Below are 27,897 nucleotides of genomic sequence, written 5' to 3'. Positions count from 1 at the left end.
AATATATGCTAGAAAGAAATAGGTAACCAGCCCATTGAACTCATGATTTGAAAGACATCATTGCTTATGTTGAAGCTAAATTTCAGTTAAAAAAATAAATAAAGAGGAACCTCCAAACAAAATATTGAGTGATACTAGTATTGGGCATGGAAAGAAGGAATGATGATGATGATGATGATGATGATGATGATGATGATGAGATACACAAGTAACTGAAGTTAGCACTATCAAATTAATGCCATTATAGCCACATGTGACAGCAAGCCCTCAGCTTGGAAAAGGAAGATAGGAGTTGATAAATATGAACCAATGAATCTAAGGTTCCTAGTTAACTGGATGGCCAGAGGTGATGCCTGGTAGAGCAGCCCACTGTGGGGATATGGCACCAAAAATGGTGATTTGGGGTGGCAAGCGGGTGGGGTCAATTTTTTATTCCACCTAATAGCTAAGTGTTTAACATGTGCCCCTCTAACTTTCGGTTTCATGGATAGTATTGCTCAGGTTAAGGTTAAACCTGCATTCAAAAAAATAGGTGATTCAAAACACAATATTAAATAAAGCAGAGTTGTATGTGGTACGTGGCTACGGCAAATAATAGTAATTAGGATGATCATATGCAAGTAACTAAGGTTAGTGAATATCAAATTAATGTCACTACAGCCACAGATGATAGAAATCCCAGTCAAGGCTCTAAATTAATGACCCTAGATGAGAGGAAGCTGAAAGAGGAGTCACCACAAGCCACAGTGTGAATTTATCACCTCTCCTCTTCCATGACAGATTAGCCCTGATACTGCCAGAGTGCTTTCTCATTTGGTACATGTGATTCTTAAAATAGCTCTGGAGGAGGGCAGTGCCTAGAAAAGTGCCCAGCTCATGGCAGGTGCCCAACAGAGGATTGCGACGGACAAGTTGGAGGAGGCAGGAGAGGGGGAAACCAGGAAGAGGAGGAAAAGACATGAGCAGGTGTTCCCAACACTGATATGATTACTCCGTGCCAGGTGTGGTGTGGAGCACTCCGCATGCATCATCTCGTTTAATGCTTGTGACAACCTATGAAGGAAGCGTTCTCAGCGGTCCTCATTCACCAGTGAGGATGCTGAGGTTCAGAGAAGTGAGTCGACTTGCTTGAGGTCATCCAGGCAGTAGGCAACAGACGCAGGCATTATGACTATAGTAATACTCTATAGTGTCAGAGGTGAGGCAGAGAGAGGTTAGGCGGCCAACCCAAGCCCACGCAGACATTAAATGACTGGAAGCCAGGCCGTCTGCAGCCAGAGCTTCAGCTCTTCGACACCCAGCCATACTGCCTTAGACAAGAGATGCACGGTTTGGAGACAGGAAGACTGAGTCCAAGCGTGTGTCAGTCCTAAGGCCACTAACCCAGGGCAGGATCGAACTCAGGTATCAGGGCCCCCGCTCCGTATTCTTGCATTCACAGGTGGCTATGCCTACATGACCCGTGAACGCCGAGAAAGGGTCCCTCTGTGAAGGGAGTCTTGCCAAGCGCATAGTAGGTGCTCAGTTCATGGCTTCCCCCGGCCTGGCTCTGCTCCTTCCAGGGTCGGATCCGTGGCCTGCTGGTCTCCCCCGATCACCCCCTCATGCCTCCCAGGGCTCTGGGGGCCTCAGGAAGCCCCAGCCGGAAGCCCCAAGCTCAGGCTTCCCAGCAGAGTCGCAGAAGCGAGACAATCGCATTAGGTCCCCGGGGCGGATTTGGCAGCCTCACCACGCCTTTGAAAGGCGAGGATTGGCCGTTGGACAGCGGGAGCGGCCGGAGCTGGTTCCTGTTCAAAGCTCCTTCCTCCAGCCGCATTAAAGATGGATTATAATTCAGGGGGTTAGAGAAGGGTGAGTGAAGCCAGCCCTCTTCCCAGATAAGATGGCCATGCAGGTGGGAACTCTCTGGTCAAGGGGCAGCCGAGCCGGCGACAACAGCCAGGGCCACAGCAACAACAGCGAAGATGCCTGCTGTCCTGAGCGCCTACCAGGTGCCAGGTTCTTTGCTAAATGCTTTTGGTCAACATCTTGTTTTAACTCTCACAGTCCCCAAACGAGGGGACCAAGACACAGAGACATCAGCCAACCAACCCAGGGCAACCCAGCTCGTGAACGGGCGCTGAGCTCAGATTCCAAGTCAGGTGTGACACACCTCTTGCCCTTCACCTGTTTCTCCCCAAATGTAATAAGGTAAGTATTTGTACTATTAGTTAAGTCCCTGTTTTCCCTGCTGCTTCATGAGACCAAGGCCACCGTCCACGTCCGTTCATCTATTTTACTCCCTTTATGTCTTCAGAGTCGAGCAGAGTACCTGGCATAGCGTGGGTGCACATCGGAGCTCACACCGCAGGGTAGTGATCGCTGAGTCCTGGCCCGGAGAACAGAGAGCCCGGCTCCAGCCCTCCCTCTGTGCCTCACGAGCCATGTGACCTTAGACACATCAGTTTATGGGTTAAAGGTGATCCTCAGTTTCCCCATTTCCCTGCCTCTAGGGGCTGTTCTAAGGATCAGATGGGAACAGGTGCTGTTCGCACCCAAGGTGATCCGATGAGAATGTCAGGTCCCTCCATCAACACAGATAGAACAAAAGGACAGTGTCCTCTGGCTTGGAGATGAAAAAGCCGATAGGGTGGGTGTTAAGAACCTTAGTTCAGGGATTTGCTTGCTCTCTGCGTCTCAGTCTCCAGGCTGCAATTTGGGGATAATGGTATGAGCACCTACCTTACAGTGTCCAGCAATGATTACACAAGAGGCGGCTTGTAGCATGCTTAGTGCGGCCCCTGCCACGGTCAGTCCTGACTGTACAGTAGCTGCCCTCTGCGATACTATTACATTTTAGGAAAGTCAGCCTGAAAGCCCTGTCAGGGACTGTGGAGGTAAGGAGGGGTTCCTAGAGGAGGTGGGGCTTGGAGGAACAATTGAGTGAGTTTGATTCCGAGCGAATGTCCTCAATAGACACAATGAAGTCAGAATGGAAAAAAGTCATGTAAGGGGAGCAGAAGAATGCATTTTTTAGGGTCTCCTGGGGAGCAGAAACTATCTTATACATTTAAACCTTAAGTTGTGTTTTTTTTAATCTTGGAAGAGGCAAAGCATCCCCATATGCATCAGCTACCAATGGCCACCATCATGCTGCATAACAAACAATCATAAAACCTTAGTAGTGTGGTCAGTGGCCAGGCAGCTCTGCTGACCTTGCCTGGGCTCATCCAGGTGTGGCTGCCTGTCATAGCTCGATGTGGATGACTAGGGTGGCTCAGCCCTGCTCCATGTGGCTCTCATCCTCCGGCAGGCAAGTATAGCTATGCCAGAGGGCCAGAGTAAGCCCAACTGCACAAGTGATTTTCAGGCCTCTGCTTGTGTCATATTTTCTACCATTTCATTAGCCAAAGCCAGTTAGATGAATAAACCTAGAATCAGAGGGGCTCAGGGCTACAGACTACAGAAGGTGTGAATGGGGAAACCGATGAACAGTGGGGCCCGATTTTGTGATCCACGCGGTTCAGCATTCAACAAGTACAAAAGGTGTATGGTAAAAACCTTCCCTTCTACTTCCAACTCATGGCAGCCACTGCTACTGGGCTCTTTTATATCCATCCAGACATATTCTGTGATTTTACAACATTTTAATAATCTTTATGCCTCAGTGGCCCCGACCCATTCCTTATTATCCTTGTAAATTCAGCACCTGCCAATAGTGTGGAGGCTGTGATATCATGCCCCTTCAGTTCTAATTCCTGCCCTGTCACCTGCTGGCAACGTGACCTGGGGCACATCATTTCCACTCACTGAGCCTCACTCTCCTCATCCGTGAAATGGGAATAATAGCATGTCTCTTGCACGGCGTATGATGAGGTTTACACAGCATCATGCATGCAGAGTCCCCAGATACGGTAGCTGCTAAATAAATGTCTTGTCATTATCATTATTGTTCTTATTAACTCAGGAAGAACACGGTTTGCTCCACCGGTTTCAAGGCTTCTTAGATTCCCAGTGGGCAAGGGCTTTCCTTCTCACCGCTGGGCCCTGGGAGCCAGCTGACCATCTGCCAGGAGGGATTTCTGTTTAACAAGCTCTTGTAATCTTTGCTGTGATCACGACTCCCTTCCCAGTCCCGGCTCTCCTCTGGGGGCCTGCAGCCTCTTAGGCTAAGCCTCTGCTGGAGCTATGAATATCTGAGCACCTGACCCCGCATTTCAATGTACCCAGCCCATCCCTGGGCTTGTGTGCTTCCTGAAGATCTGCCCCAGGAAGGCTGTTGCACTCCCCAGCACTAGAAATGCTTAATCATTCAGGTCTTCCACTCAACAAGCATTTCTCCAACGCCCCACTGTATGCCAGACCCTGCCGCAGATGTCAGTGACATCTTACCGTGGCTTCTGAATCTTCAAGACGTTGTCAGGGCTTCTTGAGAAGAAAGCTCAAATGCTCGGCCAACAACCAGAGTGGTTAGACCCAGTTTAGGGTTAAACCATCAGCCAGTTTCTAAGAATGTGTCTCATGCCCCTATCTCAGGGAAGCTTAGGCAACCTACTTACTGAAGCCAAACACCTGGTGGAGAAGGTTCTCCGGTCAAACCTAGAAGATGCTGAGGGAGAAAGGACAGGGCAGGGGCAGGGAAACCAAGCAAGACATGGTTGCAGGTGAAGTCTCAGCCCAACCTGGAGCTCTGGAATGTGAACAGCACCACAGAGTGGGTCTGTCCCTCCTTGAGACAAGGGAACAGGGCTTTTGTGCCCAGACAGGAGTCAGTCGTTGGCCACAGGCCACTCCGGGGTGTTTGGGGAGGCGATGGAACTCCAAGGCACCTCTGGGAAGGCAGCTCCAATTGCCCAAGGCAATCCTGCAGGAAAGTTGCAGGAGTGAATGCTGAGCAGCGGCACCTGCCACAGCTGGGGCCAGGGAGGGATGGGCATGCTGAAGCACACACACACACAAAAAAAAAAACTATGGAAGTGGGTGGGCGCCCTCTGTTCCCAGCATCTCCTCTAGACACAAGCCCAAGCAGTCACATTGTTGTTGATGACTGTCCCTGAGCAGTAGGGAGGCGGCTGGAAGTGTGGGCTTGGCATCAGGTCAACCCAGTTTCTAACACTGCCTCTGCTCACTAGCTGTGCAATGTTGGGCAAATCACTCTGCCTCTCTGAGCTTCAAGCTGCTCACGAGAAACAGACAATATCCATCTTGGAGAGGTGTTATGGGGTTTCACTCTGTCTGGCCAGTGCCTGATTGCTCTTGAACACTCAAAAAGGATTTGCCAGAAAAAAAAATAATAATAATAAGGATTTGCCAGGGGCAGAGTGTGGATTCGAACTCACGATTCCTTGGATCCTAGCCCAGTGCTTAGTAATAACGAGAAAACTCTGGGGAAAATCTCACAACCTCTCTGAATCTCCATTTTCTCATTCACAAAACAGGATGATAGCTCTCCTGCCCATTTGGGGAGGAGACTTTGGGAAGGTGTAGATGCTAGTTTATAAAATAATCAACTTTCCAAAGCTGGAAGAGATGTCATTGAGCCGTCATCCTACCTCTGCTATTTGGAGCCATTCCGCGGGTGAGTAAACTGAAGCCCGAGCAGTCCAGCAACTTCCCAGTTGTCCCACAGCCTGTGTCAGAGCTAGGAGGGGAACTCAGCTTCCTCACATCCTGGTTTCTGATTCCAGGCCCTTCCTAGAGCAAGTGTGCCTTCTAAGCCTACCCCGGGTGACCCTGACCACGCATGGTCCCTTCTGGCCTCTGCTCCTCCGTCTAGAAGTCAAAGGGGCAGAGCAGAGACTTCCATGTTCTTTTTGATTTAGAACATGTGTCCGAGTGCACTGGGTGCTCTGAAAACCCAACACACATTAAATGCCCCCCTCCCCGCCTTCAGGGGCACCTGGGTGACTCAGTGGTTGAGCATCTGCCTTTGGCTCAGGTAGTGATCCCAGGGTCCTGGGATTGAGTTCCACATCAGGCTTCCTGCATGGAGCCTGCTTCTCCCTCTGCCTGTGTCTCTGCCTCTCTCTCTTTCTCTCATGAAAAAAATAAAATCTTTAACCATACCCCCTTCAGCTACAGCCAACAGCAGAGTGGGGGTGGGGGGGTAGGAAACCAGTTCACCCATTTCATGGATGAGGAAACTGAGGCCTACAAAGACTTGCCTTCAGGAGAAGGACCCTATGCCCACACACTTGCAGTCCCACCTGAAGGGGTGAGGAAGACCAGGAAAAGTGAGGAGGGAATCCAAGAATTGTATTTCCCCACAAGATCACATTTACCTGAATTTCTCAACCCACAGCCAAGTCCTTACCTCTTAATCACTGGAAACTTCCAAAGGATGTGCCACTCGATTCCTTACCAGAAGAAGGTACCTGCAAATCTGGTGTCAGTGGGGGAAAGCAGGGTCCAGGGTGACTGTGGGAGGTGAGACTCCTTCAACACGGCTGTGAGGACAGGGTGGTGGGATGGGACAAAGGGGCAATCACAGAGAGTTCCGTGGGGGGAGTGTAGGGACACGGAGGTGTCCCTAAGGCCATCCCACTGGCAGGAGGCCTGATCAGTCCAGCAGATACCTCTGAGGACACAGGGCCTTGACCCCGCAGAATACACGGTCCTCTTGGGGCCTGGTGGGATGGGGATAAGACTGAAGGATGTGGTAGGAGACGGAAGACCCACACCGCCTGGGGGTCCAGGTGTCTTTCTGGGAAGAAGGCCAATCCTCTTCATGAGAACACACTACTATTTCGAGAGATGGCCCCACCGTGGTGCCCTAGGGTGGCGGGGCAGCTTTATTCCAGGTCAGGGGTGGGCAAGCTGTTGGTGTACGCAGGCCCATCTCGGGGACCTGCCCTCCTCTGGCAGGAGCTGACTCCTGGGTGGCCACGCACCCACCTTACCTGGGGGCAGCTGACAGCCACCTGACAAAAGCGGACGGAAGCCCCACCACATTCCTTGAGGACAGACAACACTACGGTGCAATTTATGCTCCAGAGGGCCTGCGGGAGCAAATCCCACCTCGGCCCCTTCCCCATCCTTTCCCACGTCCTCCTTCCCAGTCCCACTGTAACGGCTCCTGTGACAGACGAGAGATGAGGCCACTGGCCCAGAGGCACGACACAGATGGCCAAGCAGCTCTGTCTCAGGAGCACATGGGGGCTTGGCTGGTGTGGGCAGAAGCCCATTGCAGGTGAACACCTGCCCGGGAGTGGGTGGTCAGAGCCGTATGAGGCCGGGGTCACAAAGCCCTCCAGCGAGAACATATGACCTGTCCTTTGGCAAGAGGCAACTGGGGCAACGGGAGACAAGAGATGGCCTGTGGGGGCGGTGAGGAGAGGAGTGAACCGGCTCCATTGTCTCTGCCAATGGCAGCGCCCACGCTCCCCAGGGCGCAGGCAGGGGCAGAGGTGGCCGAGTCACCCAGCCCCGAGGCAGACAGGGCCCCCAGCCTTACCCTCCACTAAAGGGGCACTCGGTGTTCCAGCAGTAACAGAGGACATTGAGACCTGCCCTCTCCCAGCTTGGGGCAGCTGCAGGATGTCTGCAAACACCAAAGAACACCCAGACACTATCTGGGGCTGCTGGCTTTAAAGGTCATATCCACATAGAGAGGCTCTTCTGCATGGTTTCATCTCCCAAATACAGATGCTCTGGATTGAAGAAAAAATGCCAAAGCCCATCCTGTCTGTGCCTGTCTCCCCGAAGGCCTGTGGCCCCAAACCTGCATTAGGGAACAGCTTTGGTTTGGCTCACGTTTGCTCACCCCCCACCCTCTAGACAAAGAATCCAATCCCGACTTGCTCTGTGGACTGGGAGATCATTTTCTTTCATCACACTGTTTCCCAGTCTGCAGACATCTGGTAAATGGGTTCTTCTCCTCCTTCCTTGCATGAGTTTGTAATACGGGAGATGTCAACTCATGCATTGATGCATTCATGAGTTGAACACCTACTATGTGCCAGGTTCTGTTGGTTATCACGGTGCCTAAGGCGGACAGGTCCCCAAGTTGGACTGGGGGTGGAGGAAGACAGGCCAGAAACAGGTAAATACACAGCCGATGTGTGTCCAGTAGCCAATAACAGGATGAACCCTGAAGAGGCAGGGCACTTAATCAACTTTGGGGACAAGAGCAGCAAAAGAAAGACATGGTTCTTAAAGGGATGGGCCAAAGGATCTCACCCAGGATTCCATGAAAGACGTAAAATCTCTCATTTAGTAGTGACTGATGGAGCAGCGTGCTAGGCTCTAGGCATTCAGGGATGAACAAAACATAGATCCCTACTGACATGGAGCTCTCGTGGGGGCGATGGATAAATGCCACATTGGCACATCATCAAGTGTGTGTCATTAATAATAGCTGCTGATGGGATACCTGGGTGGCTCAGCAGTTGAGCGTCTGCCTTTGGCTCAGGTCATGATCCCGGGGTCCCAGGATTGAGTCCCACATCAGGCTCCCTGCTGATCAGGAACCTGCTTCTCCCTCTGCCTGTGTCTCTGCCTCTCTCTGTGTCTCTCATGAATAAATAAATTATCTTTAAAAATAAAATAAAATCAAGGGAAGTCAGCTTCACCCCAGTTCCCAACCTCCATTTCTACTACCTGTACAACGGAAGAGGAATGTCCCTTCCTTCTGCTCTCCTGGCTTTTTTCACTCCGCCTGGCATCTCAGAGGCCGTTTCCATAGCAACTCCAAAACCAACCCTCCACCCCCCGGGTCACACAGCCTACCTGCCCCCCAAAGGCCTGGCACCACTGGCTTAGCCACACTCTTCCCCCTCCGCCCGTCCCTGGGTTCTTCCCATTCTTCCAATGGCTCAGGGAGGCAGAGGAGATTGTTGATACCATGCCCATTTTCCAGATGAAGAAACTGAGGTTCTCCCAGCAGGAATTAGTAATGGAGTGAGGATTTGAACCTCCCAAGGAAAGTTAAGGACTCATGCTCAGCAAGAGCATGCCTTTGCTCTTGCTCATTCTCTCTGTCATAATGGGTCTTTCCTTAGGTCTTCATGGCTTGTTCTGTCCCAACCTTCAGATCTTGGTCTTCATATCATCTCCTCCAAGAGTCCTTCCTGACAACCCCGAAAATAGCAGCTCTTGTAGAATTCTGTTTTGTTGTCCTCGTAGTTCCCGTGACTCAGAAGCTGTCCATCTCTCCCGTAACTGGAATATTGTCTCAGTGAGGGCAGCAAACTATCTTTTTTTTTTAAGATTTTATTTATTCATGAGAGAGACACACACAAAGGCAGAGGCAGGGGGAGAAGCAGGTTCCCTGCGACATGGGACTCAATCCCAGGACCCCAGGATCATGACCTGAGCCAAAAGCTAATGCTCAACTGACCGAGCCACCCAGGTGCCCAGCAAACCTGTATCTTACTCCTTCCCACGCATCTACTGTGGAATAGAGTTCAATAAGTATTTGTCAGATGAATGAAGGAGATCCAGAAATATGGACTTGACATTTTGTCCTCTTCCTTCTTTGAGCAAATATATCCACTGCTCAGACCGGCTAGTTCAGGGAGCCCGACTATGGTCACGGAGCTGGCAGGGGATCCCCTCCCTTGCAGAAAACAGTTTGGAGATTCCTCAAAGAGTTAAACATAGAAATATCAGACGAAAAAAAAAAAAAAGAAATATCGGACGACATATCGATTCCACTCTAATGTAAACACACAGGAATTTAAACAGGTTCTCACGTACATGTACACCCATGTTCACTGTGGCACTATTCATAGCAGCCAAAAGGCAGAAACAACCCACATGTCCATCACTGAATAAAAGGATAAACAGAATGTGGCATATCCATACAACAGATTATTTTTCAGCCTTCAAAAGGAATAAAGTACAAATACGTGCCATGACATGGGTGAACCTCAAAAACAATGCTACATGAAAGAAGCCAGATGCAAAAGGTCACATATCATATGAGTCCATGTATATGAAATATCCAGAATAGGTAAATCTATGGAAACAGAGAGCAGATCAGTGTTTGCCAGGAGCAGTGGAGAGCAGACAGGTACAGGTGTCTTTTCGTGGAAGATGAAGATATTCTGGAACAGGATAGAGCTGGTGCTTGCACATTGCAAATGCAGTAAATGACACTGAATTGTTCACTTTAAAGTGGTTCCTTTTACATTACGTGAATCTCACCTCAATCGAAAACAAAAACAAAAGCATTCCTTTGCATCCACTCTCCTCTCCAGACCCATCAGTGGGGTTCAGGCGGGGGGGGGTTGGGGGGGCAGAGCCCTGATGGAGGCTGAAGAGGCCTCCCAAACCCACCACTCCCCTTGTCAGCTGAATCACCCTAAGCAAAGCTCTGGCATTCACTGAGCCTCTGTTTTCCCATCTGCCAAATGGAGACCATCAACGCCACCCTTCACCACCTCACTGGGTCCTCCGATGACTCCGATGTGGAGGCTCCTGATAGAATAAGCCAAAATACAAGAAGTGTCGTGACCGCCAAGTGATGAACACAAAATCCATGCAAAAGAACTTCCACCCCTCTTTACTTAGAGAAGACACAGTAAAACAGCAAAGACCTCCCTGCAATCGGCATGGAGAGTGCCTGTTTCGGTCATCTGTTGTCAGACATCAAACATCTATGGTTAAATGCAGTGGCTTGAGACAGTGACAACATTTAGTTTGCTCATGAACATGCAGTTTGAGCAGGGTTTAATGAGGACAGCTCATCTCTGTTGCACTTGGCATCAGAGAGAAGGCCCAGTGGCTGGGGCTGGAATCATCTGAAGGGTGCTAACTAGTCCACTCCGGCTGTGATAACAGATCACCATGGTTTGGGTAGCTCATAAGCAAGAGAAATGTATCTCTCACAGTTCTGGAGGCTACGAGGTCCAAAATCTTTGCTGAGAACCCACTTCCTGGTTCAGAGACAGTCACCTTCTCACCATGTCCTCACATGGCAGAAGAAGCAAGAGAGTTCCCTGGGGTTTCTTTTATAAGGGCACTAATTCCATTTGTGAGGACTCCAGCCTCCTGACCTAATTGTCTCCCAAAGACCCCGCTCCTCATACCGTCACCTTGGGAGTTAGGTTTCAGTGTATGAATTTTGAGAGCTCACAGAGATCCAGACTGTAGCAAGTGGCTCACTCACCTACCTGGCAGTTGATGCTGGCCCTTGGCTGGGACTTCAGTTGAAGCTGTCAACCAGAACACCTACAGGTGGCCTCCCCATGTAGCCTGGGCTTCCTTACCACATGGCTTCTGGGTTCCAAGGATGAGTGTCCTGAGAGAGAGTCAAGTGGATATCGTCTTAGAAGTCATGTGGTGTCATTTCTGCCTCATCCTATTTGTTGAGGCTCTCACAAAGTCACACAACATCCTTAAGGGAAGCAAAATAGACCCCACCTCTTGACTGGGCTCATGGTGAGGTTCTGGAAGAATATGTAGGGTCAGAAATATGGCCATGGCCATTTTTGGAAGCTACAATGTATCACAGTACCCATCAGAGAAGGTTCCAGCAGGAGGTGAAGGCAGAGTGTTTTGCAGTCTACGGGACAGGACTGGTTGGTAGTAGGGGGCTCTTTGCACCAATTCCCCCTCTTGAATCCCCCCACCCCCCGCCAGGAGCTCCCTCCTCTGTTTCTTCCTTGATCAGCCTCAGGCCCTCCTTGCCTATCATAGGAAGGGGGCAGAATTTTCTGATTTGGAATAACAGTCTGAGTTCAGTTCAACTCAGTTCTCCTCTTCAGCCTGTTTCTATTCTCAGGGAGAAAGAAGAGTGGGCATTGTCTCTTTGCTGGGTGGAGGAAAAGATGGTGGTTGTCGAAAGACTCCACCCCTTTCCAGGGGGCCCACCACCTGAGATATGTCCCCGCCATCACCAGGTGTTTCCACAGACTGAAATAAAAGGTTGTCAGAAGGTCATCCTCTTAGCAGTTCCTACTGAGACTTCAGGCTTGGTCTGTCTACCGTGCCCTTCTTGCCAAGACATAAACACCTAAGTTCCTCTTGGACATATATTAGGCATCTAATTCTGAGGCTCTTTTGGTTACAAATGGCAAAAACCCAAATGCAGCTCAAAAGTTCATACATAATAAAACAGGGGGAGAATGTAGTGAAAAAGCCAGGAGACCCAAAGGGCTGCATCTAGGGCTGAGATGTGGCCAAGAATTCATCTCTTGGTCTGTTAACAGACTGCAGTCTCAGACAGCCTCACTCAAAAGGGTGGCCTGGCCCTTGCAGGCTTACATCCCCTTGCATCCTTCAAGTCCCACCAAAATCTCCTGGCAATTGTCACTGAGGGCTGCATCTCATTGGCCTGGCTCAGGTCATGTGGCTGTGGTTGTCCCAGGAGCAATCAATGATCCGGAGATGGAGTGCTCTGACTGGTCAAAACCTGGGCCACCCAACCAATCATAGCACACAAAAGGGTGAGCCGCATTGAAATCGTGAGGCTTGAGCGCAGGGAAGGGAGAGCTTGAGGAAGGAAGGTCAATCCACTGTATCTTTAGGAGGAGCCAGTGTGGCTGGGCAGATTCAAAGCAGCGGGGGTGATGTTCTAGGCTAGGATGGGTAGAAAGAGGCAGAGGACACAGCCCCTCCTATCCAGGATTTTACCCTTTGGGTGCCATGGGAAATGCTCAGGAAACAATTCAGGGGCAGGAGGAAAAAAAAAAAACAGGATGGGAAAAGGTAAAGATGTATTAGGTAAAACTCTACATCTGAAATGAGATAGTTCATAAATAGCACTCAGGCCAAGATCCATGCTGTCCAACAGAAAGATGCCAGCCACATTTGCGACTTGAAATTTTCTACTGGCCCTACTGGAGAGAAAAAGTAAAAAGAAACAGGTGAAATTAAGTTTTTTAATATATTTTATTCAAGCCAATATATCAAGGATATTATTTCAACATATAATCAGTTTTTAAAGAGTATAAGTGAAATGGTTTTTGGCGCTAAGCCTTTGAAACCCAGTGCATGTTTTACTCTTACCAAACTAAACTCTATTTTTTTTTTTTTTTTTTATGATAGGCACACAGTGAGAGAGAGAGAGGCAGAGACACAGGCAGAGGGAGAAGCAGGCTCCATGCACCGGGAGCCTGACGTGGGATTCGATCCCGGGTCTCCAGGATCGCGCCCTGGGCCAAAGGCAGGCGCTAAACCTCTGCGCCACCCAGGGATCCCTAAACTAAACTCTATTTAGACACACTGGTGTCAGGCGCTCCATGGCCACATGTGGTCGGTGGCTACTGTACTGGGCGGGCCAGCTCTAGACCTTCACTACTCAAAGTGTGGTACACAGACAGCAGGAGATAGAAATGCAGCGTCTCAGGCTCCAGTGCACACCTCCTAGGCCGGAGTCCGCTTTTACCCTATTTTTGCCAGGTGATTTCTGCGCATTTGAGGCATGCTGGTTGAAACCCACAGTGTCCAAAAGAACTTTCTGTGGTGATGGAAATGTTATGTATCGGCCCTGCCCTACACGATAACCACAGCCCTCAGGTGGTTCCTGAGTCCTTGAAATGTGGCTGTGCCACAGACAACTGAATTTTTCATTTCGTTTCATTTTAATTTAATAAGCCAATGGCTACCTCTCAGATGGCACAGATTTAAATCAATATAAGTGCTCTGAAATCCTAGCTATTTTAACTATTATCACCCTGTTGCTTGTGCAAGAAGGGAGGGTGAGCCAAATGAAAATGTGTTCAGCAACACGGACTCATTGTTTCCTCTGGAGTAGGTGTGTAATTATCCTCATTGGACAGATTTGGAAAGTGAGGTTGGGGACTTGTTCAGAATCACATAATAAATAATAATGATCATGCTGGGGCTCCTGGGGGGCTCAGTCGGTTAAGCATCTAACTTTGGCTCAGGTCATGATCTTGGGTTCCTGGAATCGAGCCCTGCGCTGGCTCCCTGCTCAGCAAGGAGTTTGCTAGTCCCTCTACTCTTCCCCCGCTCGTTCTCTCTCTCTCTCTCTCTCTCTCTCTCTCTCAAATAAATAAATAAAATCCTAAAAAAAATTTTTTTAAATAATGGTCATGCTAGCATACATCACTGGGCAAGCACATCTATGTGCCAGGAACTCCATATACTTGGTTGTTATCTATCATAACTACCCAATGTGCAGAAACTATTACACTTGCCATTTTACAAATAGGGAGGTTTGGGAGGCTCAGAGAGGTGAGGTGACTTGTTCAGGGTCACACAGCATCTGAATGGCAGCATAGGGTGTGGCCCCAGGCCTGTCTGGCTCCCTGGGTTTCTCCCAAGGTTGTACCCATGATTACCCTGAGGAGTGGCAAGGCCAGACCCAGGCTCAAGGGCCAGCAGCCTGAAGCACACAGGGATACCCTTCCACCTAGAAATGCTGCTCGGAAGTGGGGGGCTGCCACAGTGACCTCCGGGGACCCTCGCTGCCCTCCAGTGGGCAGAGGCAGATGCCAGGCACACACTGCTGCCTGCATGACCCTCCGCTTGCTGTCTGGAGTGGTGCTGGGTCAGCCCAGGCCGCCAGCAGCAGGCACCGGGGAACGTGAGCGGCTTCCTGAGTAGCTGTTGCCGGCGGCTGCGGCCAGCTAGGTCCAAGGGAGCCCAAGGAAGCCGGCCTTCCTCCTCAGTCTCTGCTGTTTGCTTGTATTTAAAGCCTCGCTTCATTTCCAAGCAAATGTGGGTGCTGTGTATTTGTTTGTCTAGTGACAGAAGGCGGCCTCCCAGGGAAAGGCGCACCCGCCCTCCCCCTGCACGCTCACACACCCGGCCTGATGCTGTGTGGCGGGAAGAGCCAGATGATTAGAAAGCAGGCTGCCCTCGCCTTCCCCCACAGGGCTCATCTCCAGGCCTCGTGAGCCAGGCCAAGATTCAAAATGCTGAAGGGCAGAGGCACACCATCCCCACACGGTGACCATGGCCCGAGCTGGGAACTCGGAGATGATGGGGTCCAGTCCCCACAGGTGGAGAAATAATGAAGATCACAATGATGAAACTACTCGGTGCCATTAGTGGACACGTACTGTACACCGCACACTTAACATGCATCTACTTTAATCCACGCCAGAGCCCAGTGAAGCACCTTCTGCTGTCATCCCCATTCTGTAGGGAAACAACCGAGTCTCAGAAAGGTAATTTGGCCAAGGTCACACAGCAAGGAGATGGCAGAGGCTCGACACGAATGCAGGTCTGCCTGGACATCTGCGATAGAGAGGGGCAAGGAGGGGTTTGGAAGTTTGAACCCAGTTCTGTGATGTCCTCATTGTGTGACCTTGGGGAGACAGTGGCTTGACCTTCTGAGCCTCTGTTTCCTCATATGTACAGTGGGGATATAAAGCCAACTTTGCACAAACAGTGTGAGAATTCAATGAGATGAGCCACCTGATGTTTGGAAAGGAATCGGTGAAGGAATATGTGTCACCAATGCAGCACAGTGCTGGTGCACAGTAGACCCTTAATGAATGATGTGAGTCCACACTCTGGAAGGCGAAGCCCCTTTTCTTTTAAACCTCTGGGATTCACCTCCCAGGAGCAACGAGGTCCTGTTCCCTATGAGAAATAAGTGTTTTTCTTATATCATCTCACTTAATCCTAACCACAACCCTCAGAGCATGATTAATCCCGTTTTATAGACCCGAAAAACTGAGGCTCAGGAAAGTTTGATCGCCCACTGTGGAACTCAAAGCTGCTAAGTATTGGAGCTGAGAGAGCAGTCAGGCTCCAGTGGACTCACAGTGCAAACCAAATGCCCTGTGGCAGAGCAGAGCTCAGGACTCCAGCTAGGCTGCCTCTGAGCATCAAGGGTGGTGGCTTTGGGTGGCTGAGATGTCTGCCCCTCACAGGTGGAAAGCCAGAGGGAGCCGGTACAAGACCGTCTTTCTCTCACACACAGCTGCCCTCGCTGCTGCTGCAATGTCCTTGCCCAACTGCTGGGGACAGCCATCACCATGGCAACCGCCAAAGGCCAGCTGGCCTCAGGTGCGAGGAGGCACCACGGCCACCTCGAGCCCTGGTCCTGGTGCCCTTTGACCACTTGGTGATGTTTCCAGCCTGGCAGCCTGTGGAAGTCACCAACCCTGACAGTTGGGTGGAGAGAGAACCCCCACAAATGCCCCACTGGGCCCGCCCCAACCCCTGCATCCAGGATCCTTCTGCCCCAAGGATGCTACTGCCCTGAGGCCCGGGGTCCTTGGCCAGAGAAGGGCTAGACGCCCCAGCTCTGTGGGAGGGAGCAGCTCGGCAGTCACAGCCTGGTGCTGCAAATATTAATTATCTCCTAACGACTCCCCAGGCAGTCATTATATCTCAGCTGCTGGCAGCTGTTCCTAAAAACCTACCCAAGGCATCTCCGGGCAGACGGAACCTGCCCTGGTGGCCGGAGGGGTGAGACAGGCCCTTCAAGCATGTGGGGGCAGGATGAGGGCGAGGGAGTCTAGGAGAGAAGGGGGTCTGCTGCCCTCCGGGAGGCAGAGAATTAGGGAGCAGTGGAAGGGGGCTGGATGAGTGGAGCAGACTGGAAAGCCAAAAATGTAAGGCTGTAGGGATGCCCAGTCTTTGCTGAGAACCATTTATGTTTATTGAGCACTTTCGATGTGCTAAGTGCTTCCATGCTTGCTACTCAGTGTGGCCCACAGACCTGCAGCCTCAGCATCTCACTTGCGAGCTGCTTAGAAATGCACGATCTATTGAATCAGAAGCTGCATTAAAAAAAAATTCCCAGGTGATTCATGCAGAGGTTCAAGCTTGAGAAGCGTGGCCTAAAGGTGTGATCCCATTTAAGCCTCCCACAAGGTGATGGGGGAGGTACTGTGATGATCTCCTCTTGCCAGAAGAAGGACTAAGGCCCAGAGAGGTGAGTGACCAGCCCAAGGTCACACAGCTAGCATGGGACAGAGCCTTGACTCGTGCCTTTTTCTCACAAATCCTCTCTGAGCACCAACTACACACCAGATGCTGTACTGGGTGCAGAGCCAAGGGCTGTCTTTCTTCCATCTTCCGGGTCTTAACGACACGCTGGCTCTCTGCTGGCACAACTAAACAGGGTCACCATCAGAACTCAGACCTGACCAGGACTTCCCAATTAACATGCACAGATCTCATTTGACCCTCACAATCAATTGAGAAAGCTGCCCCCTATAATCCTCGTTTTCCAGATCAAGAAACTGGGGCTCAGAACAGGGAAGTGGTGTCTCCCAACCAAAGGGCTTGTCTGGACATGTAAAGATCAGTTTTGCCTCTTCTTGAACTCAGCCAAATGGAATCATAGAGTATACGCCTTTAAAAAGAAACTTTATTGAGATACAAGTCACATACCGTACAATTCACCCATTTAAAGCGCACAATTCAGTGGTTTTTACTATATTCACAGTGTTGTAAAACTATCACCACAATCGATTTTAGAATATTTTATCACCCCAAAAGGAAACCCCATATCTTTCAGCCATCACCTCCCACCCTGGCAACCCTTCATCTGCGTTGTCTCTATGGCTCTCCCTATTCTGAACATTTTGTATAAATGGAATCATGCGACAGGTGACCTTTTGTGTCTGGCACCTTCCACTTAGCATCATGTTTCCAAAGTTTACCCATGGTGTACCACGTGTCAGTACTTCGTTTGTTTTTATGGCCGAATCGTATTTCGTTGTGTGGATGGACCACATGTTAGTTACCCATCCATCAGTGGGCGAACAAGCATGTGCCCTCTTGGGTCTGCTTCTTCAATTCAACATTGTGTCCGTGAAATTCATTCACGCTGCCATGTGTTCACAGCCCACTCTTCTCATTACTGGGTGATATTCGATCCCGTGAACACAACGGTGTTTATTACCCAGCGTCCTGTCGCTGGATATTTGGACAGCGTCCGCTCCGACACTGTTAGGAGTAAAGCTCCCGTGAATACTCCTGTACGTGCCTTGTAGTGACCTTAGTTCAGCTGGCTGTATGCAAGTGTGCACTTGCTGGTCACTGGGTAGGTTAGCTTAGCATCTTTTCCAACAAAGAGAGAGAACAGGTCTCATGTTTTGATGTCAAACCATATCTTGTTAGAATGTAACAGCATTGCTTTGTTTTCACTATTTTCATTTATTACCTTTTCTAGGGCAAATGGATATTCTACGTACAAGACTATTCCTCAGTTTCCTTTTAAAATAATGTGTTTGGGGGATACCTGGGTGGTTCAGTGGTTGAGCATCTGCCTTCGGCTCAGGTCGTGATCCTGGGGTCTCGGGATCGAGTCCCACTTCGGGCTCCCCACAGAGTCTGCTTCACCTTCTGCCTGTGTCTCTGCCTTTCTCTGTGTGTCTCTCATGAATAATAAATAAAATCTAACAATAAATAATAATAAAATAAAATAATGTATTTGGGTTTTCTTTAAGAACTTAGTTCAAAGCAAGTTTTATTATTATTTATTGTTAGATTTTATTTATTTATTCATGAGAGAGACACAAAGAGAGAGAGGCAGAGACACAGGCAGAGGGAGAAGCAGGCTCCATGCCGGGAGCCCGATGCGGGACTCGATCCCGGGACTCCAGGATCATGCCCGGGGCTGAAGACGGTGCTAACCCACTGAGCCACCGGGGCTGCTCTCAAAGCAAGTTTTCAGTAATAACAATATAGGTAGTGTTTAGAGCACAAGTCATGAAGAAGATATCAGATGAGTGAGGTTCGGGAGCACTCACGTGGGAGCTTGGAAGAGGCACAGCAGTGGTGGTCAGGCAGGCCTCCTGGCTGGATCTGGAAGGATGGCAAGGGATACAAGAGGTTAGTGAAGAGAGGTCCTTGGAGGGAGTGCCACCAGGCCAATGGGACTTCCTGATGCAGGCAAGGGTTGCGGGGTTCTGGATTCAGGCTCCCCCTTCTCGAATCCCATGTGGCCTTGGGGATACCAAAGCTGCTCTCCAGCCCTCGGCCATCCTGCCTCTAAAATGCAGACACTGGGCTGGACTAGATGCTTCAAACAGGATTCCCTGACCAGAAGCCCGACCGCAGATGCATTTTCCTTTGTGGTGCCTTCCAGCAGGTTGACCTCACAGATAAGAAGAGGAATATTTTTTATTGAGACCAGCATTGTTCCTCAATGTGAGGTTCTGGGACCAGCAGTGGGTCAACAATTCGGGACCAGCAGTTGGGCAGGGCTGATTTGCAACTGCTTCCACAGGCGCCTGCAGGACGCCCCAGTCCCCACCACTCCCTACCACCTGTCCCATTGCTGAAGGAGAGTGTTAGTGACAACCACCGCTGCATTTCCATCCTGCTCTTCCTCCGTAAAGGTGAAAGCACCTACTCTCATACCCAGGTCTCTATCAAGAGTGAAGAAAGCAAGCCAGGCCAAGAGGCCAGCTGATTTTCCTTACACGCAGCCCTCTTAGAGTTCTCTCATCAGCTGACTCCCTCGAGGCATCTGAGTTAGAGATCCCCGACTTCTATGTTTTATAGAGTCCCACCCGGGTTGGAAAGTCTGCATGAGGTGATGAATCTACATGCAGGATCCTCAGATAAATTCTGTTGGCTGTGCAACCATTCCATGGGAAACAACCAGGACCAAAAGCCCAGAACTGATCACCGACATTAGGTCATGGGCAAAGCCTGGGATCTGTCCCATTCACTAGCTGCATGACCTTGAACCAGTCACTTCTTCTCTCTGTGCCTCAGTTTCCTCATGGGCACCAGGAGGTACGGACTCACTCCTAATTCTCAGGATAGATCCTCCATGTGTCAGGCACACAGTAGGTCTCCCGCACAGGAAAATGGTCACTGTGATCATCATCCTGCCCCCGGCCCAGCCAGCCCCGCACGGAGCTGCGCCAAGCGGCCACCCGGGCCTCTGTCTCTTCCATCCCAGAGCGGCTGGGAGGACGTGCCAATAAGTAGCTAGTTAACTAAATAAATGAATGAGGCAGGTCTATGCTGATATAAATCTCTGGAAGAGAACATTTAGACACTCCATATTCGAGCTGGATATCATTTAAATTACCAGACTGCCTCCTCGGCCCGTATCCCCTTATTACCATGTTTTTAAAGCTCAGAGCTTAATTGCACACTGCCACAGCCTTTACCCACGGCGCTTGTGGAAATTAGAGGCGCTTCCCTGCCCACTCATTTGCAGCCCATCACCCCCTGGCCAGCGCACGGCCTGGGGTTTGGGCACTGGAGGGATGCGTGTGCAAGAAGCAGGGTCCAACGGGATGGGGTGAGAAGTGGGCTAAAAAGGATGTTCATCAATTGCCTCCTTGCCTCTATCCTTGCCCCCAGTAAACCATTCTCCGTGTAGCAGCCAGAGTGATCCTTCAACATAAATCAGATGATGTTACCCACCTCAGCTTTGACTCCTGGGTTCCGGTTCACTCAGGTTAAAAGCCAAACTCCTTATGTAGGCCCTCAGTGCTCTGTGGGATCTGAACCCTCGTGACCTCTCTGATCTCTACTCCTATCGCCTCCCACCCTCCTGGCTTACTTGCCCTCGCTCTCTGGCCTCCTCATTATACAATAAGTCACTGTGCCTTAGGACCTTTGCGCCTGCTGTTTGCCCCACCCAGCTGGCTTCTCCCCAGTATTTGCATGGTGGGCCCTTGTACCTGCTTCAAGTCTCCACTCCTCCAGGCCTTAACGAAAATGTGTCTCCTTTCCCACACTGCACATTCTGCTTCATTTTCCTTCATAAAAATTCATCACTGTGTTTGTATTATTTTGCAGTTACTTGCATATTTGTCTCTTTAATACTCTCTCCCACTAGAATGTCACTCCATGAGGGCACAGGCTTTGGAGAAGAAGCAGGAAGCAAAGCAAGGCCTTTGTGGTGCCTCAAGGACAGGTACGTGACCAATGGCCATTGATCGTATACACACACCATGATCATTGGGTGACATTCCTAGGTCACCTTTACCACTTTGAAACTTTGAAACTTTGAAAGTTCCCATCCCCCATTCTGCAGAAGTAATGGGAGGGAGCAGGTGGTTTTGGACCATTTGGCATATGGGGAAATGGAGCTCAGGGGTGTGATGTGACTTTCTGGAGGTCACACAGTAAGATGAGGGGCAGGTGTTCCCTTCACTCTCTGATGAAAATGTTCCATGCTCCTGCCTCTGGGTCTTTGCACAGGCTGTTCCTCCTGCCTGGATGCCCTTTGCACCTACCCTTCCTCCAAATTTCTTTTTTTTTTTTAAAGATTTTATTTATTTATTCACAAGAGACACAGAGAAAGAAAGAGAGAGGCAGAGACACAGGCAGAGGGAGAAGCAGGCTCCATGTGGGGAGCCCAATGTGAGACTCAATTCTGGGACTCCAGGATCACGCCCCAAGTCAAAGGCAGATGCTCAACCGCTGAGCCACCCAGGCGTCCCTTCCTCCAGATTTCTATTCAGCATCTCCATGGGGGAACCCCCCACCCCAAGACCAGGCAGATCTACTTTCTGGAAGTCCTCAGTACTCCCTTGGATTTCTTCACAGCTCTGATCAGAGTTGTAAATGTAAAAATGTGAGAAGATATTTTTTGTTAACAAGTGAACTCAGGAGCGTCAGCGGAATGCAAATGTAAGCTGCTGGCCCAGGCTGGGTTCCCACAAAGCAGATCCTGAGACCAGGATTGGGAGCCAGGAGTTTGTAGGGGAGGTGATCCCAAGAAGCATGCAGGAGGGAGGGAGACAGCAAGGCAGGGAAGAAGGAAACGATGTGGGGTGCATTAACGAGCAGGGGACTGCTGTGGGCCACGGCGGGGGGCGGAGGGGGTGCAGTCCCACTGAGGACACCTGGAAGTCTGCAGAACTTGCCCCGAGCAGCAAGGAAGCAGGGACATTGGTCCATTCACTCCCATCACTGACTGATGGAAGGTTGCTCCTGGGGTCACCAACCTGCTGGCCCTTCTGACCTACCCTGTGTGAGAGCTGAGTTCACGTCTGTGGCCACTGGAAGCCCTCAGGCAGAGAAAGGCAGATGTTGGAGGCAGGATCCCAACATCATGTTGGAGAACTGTCCTCTGAACCACCCACATACTTATAAGTCAGTCAACAAACACTCTATTTACTAATCTTGATCATAAAGTCAGACCTGAGCCCCAAAGGATATAAAAAAAGCCCAAGATTTCAGTCCTGCTCTCCTGGAACAGAAACTCTAGCCAAGAAACCCAGACACATGCACCCAGAACAGCCCAGTGAGGCAGGTACATTTCACAGATGAGGTGCAGAGGCACAGAGGGGTGAAGTGATTTACACAAGGTCACACAGCTAATAAGTAGCCGTGCTGGGTCTTGAACCCGAGACTACACCTTAACTCTCATCTGTAAATTGCTGGCCTGTGCACCATTAGTGGTAGCTGTGAACAGTATGCCTGCCAATGACCCTCCCATTGTGTGAGGATAGTCTACATCTACACTAGCATCCGCCCCCCCTTTTTTTTAAAAGATTTTATTTATTTATTTGAGACACAGATAGATCATGAACAAGAGGGAGCGGGAGAAGCAGACTCCTCACTGAGCAGGGAGCCCAATGCAGGGCTTGATCCTAGGACACTGGGATCATGACTTAACAGACTGAGCCACCCAGGGACCCCCCTCATCATCCCATTTTACAGGTGAGGAAACTGAGGCCCACAAGACGCACAATCACAGGGCAAGTGGGAGGCAGAGCTGGTGTTAGAGACTCAAATCAGCTGCCTTCCTGCGAGTCAGCCTCAGGTACTTCCCCTCCATTAGCCCTTTGGAGGCTGGCAAACAGAAGAAAGATGGGGAAATGACGATCACTTCCCTTTATTGAGCACCTACTGTTTGCCAGGGCCTTTTGCATAACCCGTCTATAGCTCCGCATCCACTTGTCCTACGAGGTGTTAGTATACCCACCTCACAAACAAGGAGACTACCATAGGCATGCTTAAATTAAGTTTCTCCCGCAAGCAGATGGCAGAGCCAGGAGTGAAGCCCAGAATCGAACCCACCCTCGTGTACCATATAGGAATTCCTTTTAGGACAGCTGAGCTGGATTGCCTCCAGCCAGTCGGGGACTCCTCACCTGGCAAAACACGCTGGTCCGCTGCAGGGCAGCCCTCGCTCTGTCCTCCCTGCCCCCAGAGGAGGGTCCCAAGCTTCGAGCCTGGGTCTCACCCAGAATTCTCACAGCCCAGCACCTGGCCAGGCTTCAGGGAGGGGGTCCTTTTGAGCTGCAGTGCCTATGTTTGAAAATCCCACACCTTAGTCCTCCTCTGTCCTGTGAGACACAAAAAACTCAACCTAAGCTCTCGGGGGTGGGGGTGGGGGCAGGTGGAGAGACAAGGAAGGAAATAAGCTGAAATCACATAAAGGAGCACATGGAAAGTACAGAACAGAGTCTCCAGCACACCACACACACTCCAAAAAAAAAATGAAGCAGATATTATTATATTATTATTGGTATTATTATCAGCAGGAGCAGCAGGAACATTGGAGCTTTTTGAGAACTCCAGGGGCCTTGAGTACACTCACAATTAGAAGCCCACCCCAGAGCATATCCAGCACATTAAGAGGCACCCACATCCCACACGAAAAACAATTTTCTGTGAAAAATAATTTGGAAGGCAATTTGCAATTTTGCCTCGGATATTACTACCAATTTTGATCCTGCCAGTTCCTCTTCATGTATCAGAACTAATCATTTGTTTTCCCTTCAGGTGTCAAGGACTCCCGTTTGAGGACTTGGATGGGGAAACTGAGGCACCAGGAGACAAATTTAGTGGTAGCAGCTGTGTTCACACCCCACCTGGCCGCCCCCAGGCTGTGCAATAGACGTGGCTGGTGGCAAGAGAGTGAGGCGGGTGGGGGGGGTGGGGGGGCTGCATTTGGCAGGACTGGGGGCCCGGGAAGGGGTGAGGGGAGCCCTGGGAGCAGCAGCCAGCCTGTCGCCCTCTTGCCCCTGCCTGCTTAATTGCTCCTGCTAACGGTTCAGGGCCAAAGCTTCACAGCGGGTCTTATCTTTGTCTTCACCATTTTTCTTTCTGGGCAATGAAGTTAAAAATCCCTTCCCAGCGCTCCAATGGGGTTTTGTAAATGTGGCCTCCATATCACTATTTAACATGCACCGCTAAAAACTCGATAAATAGCGACCGTCATTTGCAGATTAGCTCTTCACATGACGAAATGATTTATTTAGAAGATGCCTCTCTGTCTTTCTTTTGCTCTCTCTCTCCCTCTCTCTCTCCTTTCCTTGGCTAAGAACATATTAATCAGAAATTAAGGCAGAGGGAGGGCTGGACGTGGCACTGGTGGGGGGGAAAGGGTGTGCAGGGAGGGGAGAGGAGGGGGGCAGGTGGCAGGGGCCAGGGCACCCCTGCGGGGAGGGAAAGAGGAAATGGGAGAGAGGGAGGCTGGGATGGAGACAGAGGCAGAGACAGAGAGGAGAGACACAGAGAGATGGAGAAGGAGAGAACGAGAGCAGAAAGAAGCTGGAAGACAGCAGCAGTGAATAAGGCAAAGTGCAGGGGAGCTCCATAAAAGCAGGAAGAACTCTTCTGCCCATGGAATCGGGTCCCCAGGGAGATGCCTGTGGGTGCTGCTCCCCCCACCCCCTCACACTGACCAGGCCCGTCTGCAGGGGCGCTCACCACCCCCTGCCCCAGCCCTGCCGGCCCCCCAGCCACAGCCCCTAGAACCTTCTCTTCTCGGGGCCTCCCGGGCCAGCTGTGGCAGGGCTGCCTCGCAGGGGAGAGGGAGAAAGAGCTCTGCTTCTTGCCTGGCATCTCCCTTTTATTATTTCATGCATATACATATATTTATATAAATTTCTATGAAACATAAATATATATATGTATAAATCTCTCTCTTTTTCTCTTTTGCAAGCCCGCGAGATAACCAGGCCTGGAGCAGGGGCTACAATGATAAGAAGATTAGGGAGGATTGGTTCATTTGTTGTAAGATACTCCAGGAGGGATATTTTGCTCTCAGAAGACCCACCGGAAGGTTATCTAAATAGGCTGGGTCTGAACTCACCAGAGCCGCCCCCCATTGGGACATTAATGGTACAAAGAGCGAAAGACAGGAGGGGCGAAGATGAGTTATAATGATTATTTGATTATCTTGGGCTTTAACAAACCCAGCCAGTTCGTCTGGGTGTGAAAAATTAGCTGTTCTCACAGCGGCAAATTTCACAGCGTTTGGCGTTATATATCTTTTTCTCCGGAGAGGAGACAGGCACTACGCTCCGGCTCTGGGGTGACAAGGAAACCCCAATTTCTCTTGAGTGTGGCCCGGTGGCCTGATTCTCTGGATGAGGAAATGACCCAACTAATTCAGGGTCAGTTCAAAGAACGTTTTGGTTAACAGCTTCATTATATACACACACACACACACACACACACACACATATATATAAAATCTCTATATATGTATGTGAGAGAGATCTATATATGGATTTTTTTAAGAAAGCAATATGTATGTGTATATACAGAGAAAGAGGTTGCTACAGAATGAAGTACAGTGCTTGCTTTCTTAAAAAAAATTAAATTTAAAAAAGAAAAAACTTGGTTGACAGTCTGGTGGGAAGAGCTTTCCTATTCTAAGGCTGTACCCCCCATGGGGTAGTTCCTCGTGCCAGACGTGGTGACCCAGCCCGTGCCACATGGCGCCCCTGAACTGAGATGTGCCGCAATGCAAAACACACGCGGGATTTTGAAGGCTTGGTAGGGGCAAAAAAACAGAATGCGTGTAAAATATTACATTCAAAACATTTCTATGTTAACTGCAGGTTGGAATCCCAGTATCTTGGATATCTTGGGCTAAGTGAAGCATATTATTAAATTAATGTCACCCGTCCCCTTGTCCTTTGTAAAACGTGGATGCTGGGACATGTGCAAGGATACGTGTGCCTCCCGTTCTGTTTCTGCTATGGCGGGGGGCGGGGTGTGTGTGGGGGTGGGGGTTGCTACTCCCTGCCCCGTGCACCGTAGGCCCTGGGAAAGCCGCTGCACACACTCCTTTGGTTAAAAGTGCAGCAAATTGGTGGAATTTGTTTCAGACTTTGAGCGGTGGCCTGGCGCAAAGGTTAGCAAAAGGCCAGTGTGATGAGGCCTGGACTGGGAGGTGACATTCCACAGACGGTGGCTCTTCCATGCAGACCCAAATCTGGAACAGGCTTCAGAGCTCCGGGAAGGTGGGGTGAGGCTCCTGGGCCTCTCAGGATGGTTTACTGCTCCAGCGGCGGATTTAGCTGGATTTTGCTGGCCAAACAGTCGGGAGGATGTATTTTTCCACCTCCCCCACCCACTCCCTGCCACGGGCTCTCTTCTGCTCAGAACCCACCGGGGATGTAACACTTGGGCCGGGGTAGGAAGGTTTTAGGCAGCAGTACAAAAGAGGAGGGATTATGGGTAAGGTCAGAGGGCTCTGCGGATTAGAGATATGATGTGTTAAGGGGGCAAGACTGCCAGGAATACTTTCCGTTTCCAGGCTGTGCCCTGAGCACAGTATTCCGGTGGCCTCGTTGGTTCAGCCACACAGCTACCTCGAGGGGTGGGCAATTTTGTCCTCATGTGGCTCCCAGGTGGCATTTACTAAGCACTTACTAGGTGCCCACTCCGGGCTGCTCACAGTGGCGCTGGTTCCCTGACCTCATCCTCACAAGCATGGTCACTGTGGCTCTACACTCAGTCCCCGACCTTCCCCTTCTACCTCCTTGGATCATAAAATCCATTTTCTGGCCCGGCCCTACTCCAGCCCCAAAGGTTCGGATGGTGGCTTCATTTGGTGCCTCTCTGGGTGAAGGAAGAGAAAACCCAGCAGAAATCTGGGCCGGGCTGTGTTCATGGGAATGGACTTGGCCCTGGGGTGGCCCTGGGGGTTGAGTGCCGCCCCTGCTGTGTGGCCTGGAGCAGTCACTCCCACTCTCCGAGCCCTGGGTGTCCACTCTGCAGAATGGATGACCCTGCGGCCTCTTTCCTAGCTGGCACGCTGCACAGCTGCGGGGCGAGGTATCTAGTAGGTGCTCAGTAAAGGCTCGCTGGGAAGCCCGGGTGAGAGGAGTTAGCAGCCCACCCAGCACCCATTCCCCCCACACTTCTTGTTAAGGAAACTGGGTTTGTTCGTTTGTTTTTTTCAAAAGATTTTATTTAGTCATTCATGAGAGACACAGAGAGAACGAGAGAAACACAGGCAGAGGGGGAAGCAGGTGCCCCACAGGGAGCCCGATGCAGGACTGGTCCCCAGACCGGGGGTCACGCCCTGAGCCGAAGGCAGACGCTCAACCACTGAGCCGCCCACGTGTCCCATGAAACTGGGTTTTTTCCAGGGTAGCGTTGGCTCTGCCAAAAGGATGAACACATTCCCCGGCTTTGCTTTCAGCCAGGCTGGCCAATGAGACGTGCCCCCGAGTCACCGAGTGGGGGTCTCAGGAAGCTCCCCCTCGGCTGGACACGCGCCCCTTTACCTTGTCCATCCTCCACCCTCTCCGAGCCTAGAGTCAGGGTGGCAGGCCGGAACCCCACCTCCTGCTCCGTGGGGTGGCAGCTGTGGCCGCCCCCACCCTGCCTCCAGGGGCCCCAGGAGAGCGGCGGGCACCCGGCTCGCGATCGCCACTCAGGACAGGGGCGAGAATGCCCCGGGCCAGGCTGTCGGGGCGCAGTCCGGGGACAGCAGCGAGAGCTCGCGGCCCATCATCCCCATTACTATTACGCCGTCATCATCGTCATTATCGTTGGACAAAGGCGGCCTCCGGGTGGCCTTGAGCAGCCCGAGCCCAGCACCCGTCTCTGCCCGAGACATCCTGGCCTCCGTCCCTCTGTTCCCCCTGCCTTGCGCCCTCGTCTCCCTTTCACGTCCGCCCCCGCCGCCGGCGCCTCTCCCCTCTCTCCTTCCTCTTTATTTTATCTCAACTTGCCACAAATCTGTTCCCTACAAAGCAGCTGCCATCTTTGTTCTGGGCCATTATCTGTGGCAGCGCGGCCCGAGCGGGGCCGCCGGGCGGACAATCACCGGGTAATAGAGTGTCCGCGGCCCATTGTGGAGCGTGTCCGAGCCGA

At 50.9% G+C, this 27,897-nt stretch overlaps 1 long non-coding RNA gene across 1 annotated transcript; it reads left to right on the top strand.

Moving 5' to 3' along the window:
* The first annotated feature begins 1,248 nt into the window (after window positions 1–1,248).
* Window positions 1,249–23,693, top strand: LOC144299493 (uncharacterized). Its single transcript, XR_013366195.1, has 4 exons — window positions 1,249–1,404; window positions 2,047–2,190; window positions 20,660–20,737; window positions 23,560–23,693. It is a non-coding gene; the product is annotated as an uncharacterized LOC144299493 (long non-coding RNA).
* Window positions 23,694–27,897: the final 4,204 nt, after the last annotated feature.

Source organism: Canis aureus, chromosome 27 (assembly GCF_053574225.1).
Source record: "Canis aureus isolate CA01 chromosome 27, VMU_Caureus_v.1.0, whole genome shotgun sequence".
Classification (NCBI taxonomy): domain Eukaryota; kingdom Metazoa; phylum Chordata; class Mammalia; order Carnivora; family Canidae; genus Canis; species Canis aureus.
Note: the sequence above shows the minus strand (reverse complement) of the source record. Positions and strands in the feature narration are given on the sequence as shown.